The sequence below is a fragment of the Bufo gargarizans genome, chromosome 4, assembly GCF_014858855.1.
Source record: "Bufo gargarizans isolate SCDJY-AF-19 chromosome 4, ASM1485885v1, whole genome shotgun sequence".
Lineage (NCBI taxonomy): Eukaryota > Metazoa > Chordata > Amphibia > Anura > Bufonidae > Bufo > Bufo gargarizans.
The window spans coordinates 514,519,031-514,531,806 of record NC_058083.1 but is presented as its reverse complement, the minus strand read 5'-3'; the positions used below and the strand labels follow the sequence as shown (position 1 = coordinate 514,531,806).

Genomic DNA, 12,776 nt, shown 5'->3' with positions numbered 1-12,776 from the left:
AAGGATGAGTTGCATCCCAAGAACACCATCCCTACTGTGAAGCATGAGGGATTGTAACATCATGCTTTGGGGGTGCATTTCTATGAAGGGGACAGGACGACTGCACTGTATTAAGGAGAGGATGAATGGGGCCATTTATTGTGAGATTTTGAGCAACAACCTCCTTCCCTCAGTCAGAGCATTGAAGATGGGTCGTGGCTGGGTCTTCCAACATGACAACGACCTGAAGCACACAGCCAGGATAACCAAGGAGTGGCTCTGTAAGAAGCATATCAAGGTTCTGGAGTGGGCTAGCCAGTCTCCAGACCTAAATCCAATAGAACATCTTTGGAGGGAGCTGAAACTCCGTGTTGCTCAGCGACAGCCCCGAAACCTGACAGATCTAGAGGAGATCTATGTGGAGGATCGGGCCAAAATCCCTGCTGCAGTGTGTGCAAACCTGGCCAAGAACTACAGGAAACGTTTGACCTCTGTAACTGCAAACCAAGGCTTCTGGACCAAATATTAACACTGATTTTCTCAGGTGTTCAAATACTTATGTTCAGCAGTACAAGGCAAATACATTCTTTAAAAATCATACAATGTGATTTCCTGAATTCGTATTTTTAATCATGTCTCTCAGAGTGGGAATGCACCTACAATGTGAATTTCAGACCCCTCCGTGATTTCTAAGTGGGAGAACTTGCGAAATCGCAGGGTGTTCAAATACTTCTGTTCCTCACTGTAATCAGTTCCCTGTATTTGTTAGACATGGGAAGAACATATATATTTCACATATACAGGTGTATACCGAGTTCCCTTTTATTCGCTGAAAGAACACATTCTACTTCTGCTGCGTCCGTCACACAGTACAGAAATAATTCCGCCATACAGCATAGAGAACGGCTGCAGAATAAAAGTCATCCCGCTGTACACCGTAGAGACAATATCCCCAGGAGGTCTGTGCTCGGAGAACCCCTTCAACCACCTCCTGATGTAAATAAGGAATAATGAGTTAATTCAACAGCAGGTAGTGAAGGGGTTAATGACACCTAGGGTTGCCACCCGGCCGGTATCTCACCGGCAAAGCCAGTATTTTAGTGGCCCTGCTGGTGCCTGTAATTTTGTTTCTACCCGCAATATTAATTGCTGATGTTTTCCTATATGGACTGTTACTAATGAGCCCTTCCATTGTGGAGCGCTCATTAGTACAGCCTTTACCTCCCCCACTTGTGTTTAAAAAAAAAAAAAAAAAAAAAAAGGCACTCTCCTCCGCTATTTGCTCGCACTGCATTGTTCTTACTGGGGGGCACCAATGGGGGCATTATTCTTACTGGGGGGCACCATTCTTACTGGGGGGACTAATGGGGGCATTATTCTTACTGGGGGGCACCAATGGGGGCATTATTCTTACGGGCATTATTCTTACTGGGGGGCACCAATGGGGTGTTTTTCTTATTGGGAGGACTAATTATTATTATTATTTATTATTAACGCACCATTCATTCCATAGCGCTGTACATATGATAAGCGGTGCACATACATAATACAGGCAATTGCACTGAGCATATACAAGAAGAGTTACAGACTGGTACAGATGGAGAGAGGGTCCTGCCCGTGAGGGCTTACAATCTACATGGTATGGGAGAAGGACACAGTAGGTGAAGGTGAAGTTGGTCATGGCGGTATAGAGGCAGCAGGGTCACTGGTTGTAGGCTTGTCTGAAGAGGTGGGTTTTCAGGTTTCTTTTGAAGGATTCCACTGTCGGTGAGAGTCTGATATGTTGGGGTAGCGAGTTCCAGAGTATGGGGGATGCACGGGAGAAATCTTGGAGGCGATTGTGGGAAAAGGCAATAAGAGGAGAGGAGAGAAGGAGGTCTTGTGAGGATCGGAGAGTGCGTGTGGGGGTGTATCGGGGGCATTATTCTTACTGGGGGGCACTGATGGGGTGTTATTCTTACTAGGGAGCATTATTAAATCTGGGGGGCACTAATGAGAAGCATTAATTCTGGGGCACACTAATAGGAGAAGAATTACTATTCCTGGGGGGCACTAATGGGGCCATTTCTACTAATGTTGGGCATTATTAATTCTGGGGCGCAGTAATGGATGCATTACTATTAGTGGGGGCACTAATGGGGGCTTTATTAATTTTGAGGGGCACTAATAAAGGCATTATTACTGAGGGCACTATTAATACTGGGGGGGCATTACTACTAACGTTATATATTATTAATTCTGGGGCACACTGACGGGAGCATTACTATTACTGGGGAACTTAATTCGGTGGGGGCACTAATATTACTGGGAGCCACAGTAAGACAGCGACTTAAAGGGAGTCTGTCAGCAGATTTACCCCTTTTTAACAGTTGCCATTATGCTGTAGCCGCAAAACAGACGATTAACACAGTACCTTGATACGCTTTGGTGGACTTTTAAATCTGCCAAAAACGAACTTTGATGAGGGCTCGCAAGTGCCCTGGGCGGAGTCCACCGGGCTGGAGCCCAGGCAGCTCTGCCTCTTCGGCTCTTATCCCCGCCCAGCCTCCTCCTCTGCTCGCCTATCTGTTGTCTCTCCCCCTCAGCGAGATCCCGCGCCGATGCGATAACTTCCTTGGCCGGGGCATGCGCACTGCAATGCCCATTGCTGACACGGCATCGCAGTAGCTTATGCGCATGCCCCGACCAAGGAAGTCATCGCGTCGGCGCGGGATCTCGCTGAGGGGGAGAGACAACAGATAGGCGAGCAGAGGAGGAGGCTGGGCGGGGATAAGAGCCGAAGAGGCAGAGCTGCCTGGGCTCCAACACGGTGGACTCCGCCCTGGGCACTTGCGAGCCCTCATCAAAGTTCGTTTTTGGCAGATTTAAAAGTCCACCAAAGCGTATCTAGGTACTGTGTTAATCGTCTGTTTTGCGGCTACAGCATAATGGCAACTGTTAAAAAGGGGTAAATCTGCTGACAGACTCCCTTTAATACCCTGCATAAAGCCACGCCCCCATAACCACACCCCTTTGGGTGTGGCTTTACTTGAACAGTATTTTTTGTTGGGAAAGGTGACAACCCTAATGCCCCCTCTGCCCCAGTCATCCTGACAGACAATGGCGGTGACTACACACCTACCTGCCCTGCTGGACACAACATGTACGCACCTAGAATGTATGGGCTTCTGAGAGGATGTAGCCCCGCCCCCAAGTTGTTCTAGAAACTAATGTTCTCCACAAAACCTCCCTGACTGTAAACCTGTCCCTAATCCTGACCCCACAGGAGACCGCACAGAACATGGAGAGGACGCCCCGCAGCCCAGCACACAGGACACTTACCTGAACCTCACTTATCACCATCACCGATCTCAGACTCACCTCGTAACGTGACCTAAAGCTCTCCAGAGCCCATACATTCTAGGCATTAGCGATAGGAATTAGTGGGCTATAAGACCTTTCCTGATGTCATGACCATGTGATCACGTGTGGGAGGAGTCAGGCTCCAAGCTGTGCTGCTAGAAGGGGGGTAAAGGACCTTTGATGATGTCATGACCATGTGGTTCTGTGTGGGAGGAGCCAGGCTGTGTTGCTGAAGGCGGTAAAGGACCTTTGATGATGTCATGACCATGTGGTTATGTGTGGGAGGAGCCAGACTGTGTCACTGAAGGCGGTAAAGGACCTTTGATGATGTCATGACCATGTGGTTCTGTGTGGGAGGAGCCAGACTGTGTTGCTGAAGGCGGTAAAGGACCTGTGATGACATCATGACCATGTGATCAAATGTGGAAGGAGTTAGTGACCACATGACCAGGTGCTGCTGCTCTGGATGACCTGGAGTTTGTGTGTGGCATCAGGATGTAATACAGGGTCATAAACCTTCGGCACTCCAGCTGTTGTGAAACTACAATACCCATTGTGGGAGTTCTGCGAAGACAAGCGTGTATGCTGGGAGTTGTAGTTTTACAGCAGCCGGAGTGCTACACCTGATGTAATTATTGTGTGTATGTAGCAGAGCTGTGACTGTATCCAGGGCTACATTAAGGTTTCCAGGTGTACGAAGCACTGCATTCATTGGGGGCCTCCCAAATAACATAAAGCCCTTCTTTACTGCATACTGGACAATATTTAGTAAGATTTGTACACTCCATTATAAGAGCAGGATGGAAAGTGCCAGATTCAGCACATAATTAAAGCAAACGGAGCAGAACAGACTCCAGTCGCTACAGTCAGGTTCGTTCAGTTTATGTTTGGGATGCTGCTTTTTTACCTTGAGATCTTTTTGACAGAATCTGTGGCAGAGGCCCCCGAATGGAGCCTCCAGCGCAGATGTGAATAGGTAGCATCAGATGTAAGTTTAACTCACAAATACAGAACCAGCATCACTACATAAATACAGCACCAGAACCAACATCGCTACATAAATACAGCACCAGAACCACCATCGCTACATAAATACAGCACCAGAACCAGCATCGCTACATAAATACAGCACCAGAACCAACATCACTACATAAATACAGCACCAGAACCAGCATCACTACATAAATACAGCACCAGAACCACCATCACTACATAAATACAGCACCAGAACCACCATCACTACATAAATACAGCACCAGAACCACCATCACTACATAAATACTGCACCAGAACCACCATCACTACATAAATATAGCACCAGAACCACCATCACTACATAAATACAGCACCAGAACCACCATCACTACATAAATACAGCACCAGAACCACCATCACTACATAAATACAGCACCAGAACCACCATCACTACATAAATACTGCACCAGAACCACCATCACTACATAAATATAGCACCAGAACCACCATCACTACATAAATACTGCACCAGAACCACCATCACTACATAAATACAGCACCAGAACCACCATCACTACATAAATACAGCACCAGAACCACCATCACTACATAAATACAGCACCAGAACCACCATCACTACATAAATACTGCACCAGAACCACCATCACTAAATAAATACAGCACCAGAACCACCATCACTACATAAATACAGCACCAGAACCACCATCGCTACATAAATACAGCACCAGAACCACCATCGCTACATAAATACAGCACCAGAACCACCATCGCTACATAAATACAGCACCAGAGCCCAATGATGTTTTAATATATGCAAATAAGCCTCTAGAAGCAATGGGGGCGTTGTCATTACAGCTAGAGGCTCCGCTCTCTCTGCAACTGTAACCCCTTCTCCAGGACCTGGCGTGAAGACATTTTCACTGCATGGTCCTGTCAATCAAAGTGCAGAGGGTGCGGCAGTTGCAGAGAAAACAGAGCCTTTAGGTGTAATGGCAACACCCCCTTTGCTCCTAGAGGCTCATTTGCATATATTAGAACATAATTTTTCTCTGTAATGCAGGCACATATGAACATGGGACCAACACAGATGCCTTCAGCTGCCAAGCGCACATGTACCAGGTCAGCCAATGTCATAGGTACAAATCTGCTGACAGATGCCCTTTATTTGTTTGTTCTTTGTATTATGCCTTGTATGTATTCTCGAAAGCTGTCTACAGGTGGCACTATTTAGTTAATTATGCTCTGACTCAGCAGAGGGATCCAGCATTTCTGTCTGAGGAGCAAGCTTTCTAGCCAGTATTGTATCAGCCAAGTGTTAGCGGTAGCTTAACCTGGGAGAGAGGCAGCAACCATTCCAGTCTGGGTCTGCTAGGGAGAAGCAGCAGCCTCAGAGCCTGGTCGACCACCTGTTTGGATGTTACTATTGAAACTCAGCTTTAGGCTACCGCACATGGACAAGAATAGGACATGTTCTATTTTTTTTTTGCAGGGCTACGGAACGGACAAACGGATGCTGACAGAACACGGTGTGCTGTCCGCATTTTTTGCAGACCCATTGAAATTGAGTCTGCATCCTATCCGCAAAAAAAATGGAACAGACACGGAAGCAAACAACGTCCGTGTTCATGTAGCCTTACTAAAGCTGAAAGCAAGGAACGAGAACTGCAAATGCACAAGTAGAGAATCCTTGAGGGAAGGAGGAACCGATATCCAAAGACTGTCTACAGTCGTGGCCAAAAGTTTTCAGAATGACACAAATATTAGTTTTCACAAAGTTTGCTGCTAAACTGCTTTTAGATCTTTGTTTCAGTTGTTTCTGTGATGTAGTGAAATATAATTACACGCACTTCATACTTTTCAAAGGCTTTTATCGACAAAATATTTATGCAAAGAGTCAGTATTTGCAGTGTTGGCCCTTCTTTTTCAGGACCTCTGCAATTCGACTGGGCATGTTCTCAATCAACTTCTGGGCCAATTCCTGACTGATAGCAACCCATTCCTTCATAATCACTTCTTGGATTTTGTCAGAATTAGTGGGTTTTTGTTTGTCCACCTGCCTCTTGAGGATTGACCACAAGTTCTCAATGGGATTAAGATCTGGGGAGTTTCCAGGCCATGGACCCAAAATGTCAATGTTTTGGTCCCCGATCCACTTAGTTATCACTTTTGCCTTATGGCACGGTGCTCCATCGTGCTGGAAAATGCATAGTTCTTCAAACTGTTGTTGGATTGTTGGAAGAAGTTGTTGTTGAAGGGTGTTTTGGTACCATTCTTTATTCATGGCTGTGTTTTTGGGCAAAATTGTGAGTGAGCCCACTCCCTTGGATGAGAAGCAACCCCACACATGAATGGTCTCAGGATGCTTTACTGTTGGCATGACACAGGACTGATGGTAGCGCTCACCTTTTCTTCTCCGGACAAGCCTTTTTCCTGATGCCCCAAACAATCGGAAAGAGGCTTCATCTGAGAATATGACTTTGCCCCAGTCCTCAGCAGTCGATTCACCATATTTTGTGCAGAAGATCAATCTGTCCCTGATGTTTTTTTTGGAGAGAAGTAGCTTCTTTGCTGCCCTTCTTGATACCAGGCCATCTTCCAAAAGTCTTCGCCTCACTGTGCATGCAGATGCGCTCACACCTGCCTGCTGCCAATCCTGAGCAAGCTCTGCACTGGTGGCACTCCGATCCCGCAGCTGAATCCTCTTTAGGAGATGATCCTGGCGCTTGCTGGACTTTCTTGGACGCCCTGAAGCCTTCTTAACAAGAACCTCTTTCCTTGAAGTTCTTGATAATCCTATAAATTGTTGATTGAGTTGCAATCTTAGTAGTCACAATATCCTTGCCCGTGAAGCCATTTTTATGCAACGCAGAGATGGCTGCACGCGTTTCTTTGCAGGTCACCATGGTTAACAATGGAAGAACAATGACTTCAAGCATCACCCTCCTTTTAACAGGTCAAGTCTGCCATTTTAACCCAAACAGCCTGACATAATGATCTCCAGCCTTGTGCTCGTCAACATTCTCACCTGAGTTAACAAGACGATTACTGAAATGATCTCAGCAGGTCCTTTAACCACCTCCGGACCGCCTAATGCAGGGATGCGTCCTGCGGGCGGTTGGGTTATTTCTCGTCGACGCATCGGCGCGTCATCTCGCGAGACGCGAGATGACGCACCAAGCCGGCCCGCACATGCGCAGTGCGGACCGGGAATCGTCGCAGCAGAAGTTCGTCACCAGAATGCCAGCCAATGATAATCGCTGGCAGGCTGGTGACTTTTAAAAAATCAAATCACAAGCCATATAACACACTATATTTATAAATATAGTGTGTTAAATGACTTCTGTGCTCTCTGCTGGTTCCTTTTCGTCGGTTGGTTCCAGCAGAGAGCACAGATAACTGTAAGTGCACAAAACACAACACATTTAGCCCCAGATCACCCCCCATCATCCCAATTAACCCCTTGATCACCCCTGTCAATCACTAGTGAAAGGGAAAAAAGTGATCAGTGTAAACTGTCAGGGTTTTTTTTTACCAGTATTGATTGTTAGGTTTTAGGTTAGTTTAGGCCCCGTTGTTAGGTAGTTAGTGTCGGTTAGTACCCAGCCCACCGCGTATCGCTAATCAGCATTTGTACTGTTATAGTATCTGTAAGTGATCAGAACTGATCACAGTCAGATCTATAAATAGTATTAGTGTCACCTTAGTTCGCCCTCCACCCAAAACACAGTGTTTGCCTGATCGGTGGCCCACACATGCGTTTACCCACGCCCACCCCGCTGCAGTGACAACATTTTTTTATTTTTTTTATCACTGCGCAATCACTACAAAAGTGCTGCGGCGATAAAAAAAAACTGTTTTTATATTTTTTATCAATCGCAGCGGCTTTCTGTACTTCGCTAGCCTCCCATTTGTAAGACAGACTTGCTTTTTTTCTTGGGTAGTCTCAGGGAATACCCCCTAAATTTAGTTGACCAAATGGCAAGTAAGGGGTATTTATCTGAAGAGGCCTACAGGCTTCTGACCCAGTCGGATGAGGAATGGGAACCCTTATCTGACGAATCCAGCGGGTCAGAATACGAACCTGTAGAAAGCAGTGGCTCTCTGACCCAAAGTTCGGACGATGAGGTTGAGGTCCCTGATACCAATAGGCGTACCCGGCCCCATGTTGCTAGACCACAGGTTGCGCAGGATCCGCTTCAAGGGCAGCAGAGTGGGGCTGGTGCTGTCAGATTACGTGGTGAGGCATACACCAGCAGCGCAGCCCTCCCTGGACCTAGTACCAGCACTGCCGTACAACATGGTGAAGTGGCGAGCACCAGAAGGGCAGTTGAAGCTGGTACGGTGGCACGTGCATTAGTTCCCCCGTCGCAGCCACCGCACAGACAGGCCTGTAGAGCCCCTAGAGTCCATGAGGTGCTGGCAAACCCTGATTGGCAGCCCCCAACTTCAGCCGCACCTGTAGTTTCCCCATTCACCGCCCAGTCTGGAGTTCGGGTTGAGACAGCTCAGATCAGATCGGCACTGTTTTTTTTTTAGCTGTTCTTGACTGCAGAGCTCTTGGACTTAGTCGTCCAAAACCGGTATGCCAAAAAAAAACTTAGTCGCAAACCAATATGCCACTCAATTTATAGCCGCCAACCCGGGAAGCTTTTATGCCCAGTCTTTGCGGTGGAAACCCGTCCAAGTTTCCGAATTTAAAACTTTTCTGGGCCTTCTCCTCAACATGGGCCTGACAAAAAAGCATGAATTGCGGTCATATTGGTCCACGAACCAAATTCATCACATGCCCATGTTCTCTGCTGCCATGTCCAGGACACGATTTGAGACCATCCTGCGTTTCCTGCACTTTAGTGACAACAGCACCTCTCGTCCCAGAGGCCACCCAGCTTTTGACCGGCTCCACATAGACCACTTTAACACCAAATTTGCAGATTTGTATACCCCTGAGCAAAACATCTGTATAGAGTCCCTGATACATTTTACCGGGCGCCTTGGCTTCAAACAAGAGTGCCCGGTATGGGGTCAAATTGTATAAGCTCTGTGAAAGGGCTACAGGCTATACGCACAAATTTCGAGTCTATGAGGGTAAAGATCAGACCCTGGAGCCGGTCGGTTGCCCTGACTACCTGGGGAGCAGTGGGAAGACAGTCTGGGACTTGGTGTCACCCTTATTTGGCAAGGGGTACCATCTTTATGTGGACAATGTTTACACAAGTGTGCCCCTCTTCAAGCATTTGTTTCTAGAACAGATTGGCTGCTGTGGCACCGCGCGACCTAGTCGCCGGGGCTTCCCCCAACGGCTTGTTACCACCTGTCTTGCAATGGGGGAGAGGGCTGCCTTGTGTAACGAAAAACTGCTCGCAGTGAAATGGAGAGACAAGCGCGACGTTTACATGCTCTCCTCCATTCACGCAGACATGACAATACAAATTGAACGAGCAACCAGTGTCATTGAAAAGCCCCTCTGTGTCCACAACTATAATTTGCTAATGGGAGGGGTGGACTTCAATGACCAGATGTTGGCTCCTTATTTACTTTCCCGGAGGACCAGACGCTGGTATATAAGAAGGTGTCTGTATATCTAATTCAATTGGTGATGTACAATAGTTTTGTTCTCTACAGTAAGGCTGGGAGAACACGATCCTTCCTCAAATTTCAGGAAGAGATCATCGAGAACCTCCTGTACCCAAGAGGTTCCGTGGCCCCATCCACCAGTGTAGTGAGCCGTCTACACGAGCGACATTTCCCCTATGTCGTTGCTGGTACCTCAACCCAAGCGTCACCCTGAAAAAGATGTTGTGTCTGTAGCAGGAGTGGAATAAGGCGTGACACCCGCTATTTCTGTCCTGACTGCCCTGACCACCCTGCCCTATGCTTAGTGGAGTGTTTCCGGAAGGACCACACACAGGTACACTTAGTATAGGGATTGCGTTACACAGGACAGACACACAGGGATATTAGGGCCTATTCACACAGAGCTGCTGCAAACCTCTCCTTTCACCTGGGACAAAGTGCATAATGTACTTCGCCACATCTCTGGGCGATTTGCACTTTGCACATTGTCCCATGGGGAAGGAGAGGTTTGTCCTATAAGTAAAAAAAAAAAAAAAAAAAAAAAAAAAAAAAAAAGTTAATGTTCAAATGTTATATAAAGTTAATGTTAATAAATTTATTGTGTTGCGGCCTGTTTTTTTGTTTGTTTGTTTTTTTACCTTCTAGGTGGACCAACCGATCGACCAGCTGCGGCACTGATGTGCATTTTGACAGAAGCATTGCGCTGCTGTCAGATTACACAAAAGTCGGTGTATGCTGCGCTGCAAGACGGGATTTCTTCTCTGCAGTAAAAAAGATACGTTTGCCGAGGCTTATGAGCTGAGGGCAGGGGCGTAACTAGAAGTGACTGGGCCCCACAGCAAATATTTGTAAGGGCCCCCCTCAGCGCGCTTCGCATCTCCCTCCTCCTGTGTAAACCCCACTCCTTTGGCACAGTGTAGCGGTATACTGTATATTGTGTGGCACAGTGTAGCGGTATACTGTATATTGTGTGGCACAGTGTAGAGGTATATTGTGAGGCACAGTGTAGAGGTATACTGTATATTGTGTGGCACAGTGTAGAGGTATACTGTATATTGTGTGGCACAGTGTAGCGGTATACTGTATATTGTGTGGCACAGTGTAGAGGTATACTGTATATTGTGGGGCACAGTGTAGCGGTATACTGTATATTGTGTGGCACAGTGTAGAGGTATACTGTATATTGTGGGGCACAGTGTAGAGGTATACTGTATATTGTGGGGCACAGTGTAGCGGTATACTGTATATTGTGGGGCACAGTGTAGAGGTATACTGTATATTGTGGGGCACAGTGTAGCGGTATACTGTATATTGTGTGGCACAGTGTAGAGGTATACTGTATATTGTGTGGCACAGTGTAGAGGTATACTGTATATTGTGTGGCACAGTGTAGCGGTATACTGTATATTGTGTGGCACAGTGTAAAGGTATACTGTATATTGTGTGGCACAGTGTAGAGGTATACTGTATATTGTGGGGCACAGTGTAGAGGTATACTGTATATTGTGGGGCACAGTGTAGAGGTATACTGTATATTGTGTGGCACAGTGTAGAGGTATACTGTATATTGTGTGGCACAGTGTAGAGGTATACTGTATATTGTGTGGCACAGTGTAGAGGTATACTGTATATTGTGCGGCACAGTGTAGCGGTATACTGTATATTGTGCGGCACAGTGTAGCGGTATACTGTATATTGTGCGGCACAGTGTAGCGGTATACTGTATATTGTGCGGCACAGTGTAGCGGTATACTGTATATTGTGCGGCACAGTGTAGCGGTATACTGTATATTGTGCGGCACAGTGTAGAGGTATACTGTACATTGTGGGGCACAGTGTAGCGGTATACTGTATATTGTGTGGCACAGTGTAGCGGTATACTGTATATTGTGTGGCACAGTGTAGCGGTATACTGTATATTGTGGGGCACAGTGTAGAGGTATACTGTATATTGTGGGGCACAGTGTAGAGGTATACTGTATATTGTGGGGCACAGTGTAGAGGTATACTGTATATTGTGGGGCACAGTGTAGAGGTATACTGTATATTGTGGGGCACAGTGTAGAGGTATACTGTATATTGTGGGGCACAGTGTAGAGGTATACTGTATATTGTGGGGCACAGTGTAGAGGTATACTGTATATTGTGGGGCACAGTGTAGAGGTATACTGTATATTGTGTGGCACAGTGTAGCGGTATACTGTATATTGTGCGGCACAGTGTAGCGGCATACTGTATATTGTGCGGCACAGTGTAGCGGCATACTGTATATTGTGCGGCACAGTGTAGCGGTATACTGTATATTGTGCGGCACAGTGTAGAGGTATACTGTACATTGTGGGGCACAGTGTAGCGGTATACTGTATATTGTGGGGCACAGTGTAGCGGTATACTGTATATTGTGTGGCACAGTGTAGCGGTATACTGTATATTGTGGGGCACAGTGTAGAGGTATACTGTATATTGTGGGGCACAGTGTAGAGGTATACTGTATATTGTGGGGCACAGTGTAGAGGTATACTGTATATTGTGGGGCACAGTGTAGAGGTATACTGTATATTGTGGGGCACAGTGTAGCGGTATACTGTATATTGTGTGGCACAGTGTACAGGTATACTGTATATTGTGGGGCACAGTGTAGAGGTATACTGTATATTGTGGGGCACAGTGTAGCGGTATACTGTATATTGTGTGGCACAGTGTAGAGGTATACTGTATATTGTGTGGCACAGTGTAGAGGTATACTGTATATTGTGTGGCACAGTGTAGAGGTATACTGTATATTGTGTGGCACAGTGTAGCGGTATACTGTATATTGTGGGGCACAGTGTAGCGGTATACTGTATATTGTGGGGCACAGTGTAGCGGTATACTGTATATTGTGT

General features: G+C 46.6%; 1 pseudogene; it reads right to left on the bottom strand.

Annotated features, from left to right (window-relative positions):
• The window catches only part of LOC122934336, a 34,528-nt pseudogene extending 31,148 nt beyond the window's left edge, over nt 1–3,380 (bottom strand).
• Between the last annotated feature and the right edge of the window lie 9,396 nt (nt 3,381–12,776).